This window comes from Sminthopsis crassicaudata, chromosome 5, assembly GCF_048593235.1.
Source record: "Sminthopsis crassicaudata isolate SCR6 chromosome 5, ASM4859323v1, whole genome shotgun sequence".
Taxonomy (NCBI): Eukaryota; Metazoa; Chordata; class Mammalia; order Dasyuromorphia; family Dasyuridae; genus Sminthopsis; species Sminthopsis crassicaudata.
The window spans coordinates 66,055,784-66,057,210 of NC_133621.1; positions in this window are offsets into that span (position 1 = coordinate 66,055,784).

Consider the following 1,427-nt stretch of genomic DNA (forward strand, 5'->3'; position numbering starts at 1 on the left):
ATTTTAATTAAAAGGATAAAATTTAATAAACAGTCACTAAATATCTAGTGAGATAAAGCTTATGCCAGAAATTAGGGCTGCAAAGACAAAGCTAAAATGATCTCTGTTCTCAAATGCTTATATTCTCCTATGGGTGTGCATATAAAGTAAACAAACAGCAATTTCTCCAATTTCAAAAGGCAAGGACTAACCACTGACAGTATAAAAGGCTTCACCTGTGCTAAGCTTTAAAGAAAAGTTAGGGATTCTAAGAAGCAAAGATGAGGAGAAAGACCATTCTGGACATGGGAAACACTATGGAAATAGGAAACAAAATGTCATATACAAGAGGCCAAAAGTAGGCCAGTTTTGCAGAAATATAGATTACATGAGGAAAGCAAAATTAAATATGCCTGGAAATAGGTTGGAGTCAGTTTATAAAGGACTATAAATATCAGACAGAGGAGTTTTCTTATATTTTGTTCTAGAGGTAATAGAGAGTTAGCTACTCATACTTCTTGAATGTAAAATTATATATTATATTATATTATATATATAAATATATATAAAATATGGAATATTAATTTGGAAAGTAGAACAAGAATAAAGGCCAGGACTCATCCAAGCTCTCTCCCACACCCCTCCAAATTCCTTTAATAATGAGTAAACAAATTTTAGAGTCAGAACATATACACACAAAAAATAAAATGGAATAATTTTCTTTTTTCTTTTTTGATGAGGCAATTGGGGTAAGTGACTTGCCCAAGGTCACCCATCTAGGAAGTATTAAATGTCTGAGGTCAGATTTGAATTCAGGGCTGGTGCTCAGAATGGAATAATTTTCTAGCCAAAGACAACTTAGAAGATTAATGGGAAAGGTGTGTTGTACCAGAAAAGTCCTGGTGCGGGCTGCTCTGCCCTAGCCGTGGCTTAGAACCAGGACTGGGCTTTGGGGCATCTGAATCAACGGCAACAATGGCATTTTCCAGACCTCTCAGCTCAGAGACAACTTGGAAGGATGAGAGAATCTTGGAAATCCACTGGCAATGGTACTGTGGAGGCAGCTTTGGAAGGTCTCAGCCCATTGATGATAACTATCAAACAACTGGTCAAAGGAGGTCTCTTTACTAGCCCTGAGGAAGAACTTTGTTGCTTTAGCACATTAGAACTCAAAACCTTGGTGCAGCAGAGACTCTCCTTACAATTCCAGGGCAGAAAAGAGTGCTTGTGGTCAAATTCCTAGAAGCATCTCTGAAAACAGTTGCACAAAACTTCTGAAGCTTGGGGGACAGTGCATCCTCCACCCTGGAAACAGTGGCCTACTTTAACAAACAGTTAAAAGCCATGTAATAGGCTGGGGAAATGAGCAAACAAAGAAAAATTATTCTGACCTAAAAAGTTTCTATGGTGACAAGAAAGTTCAAAACACATAAAGTCAAAGCTCCTAC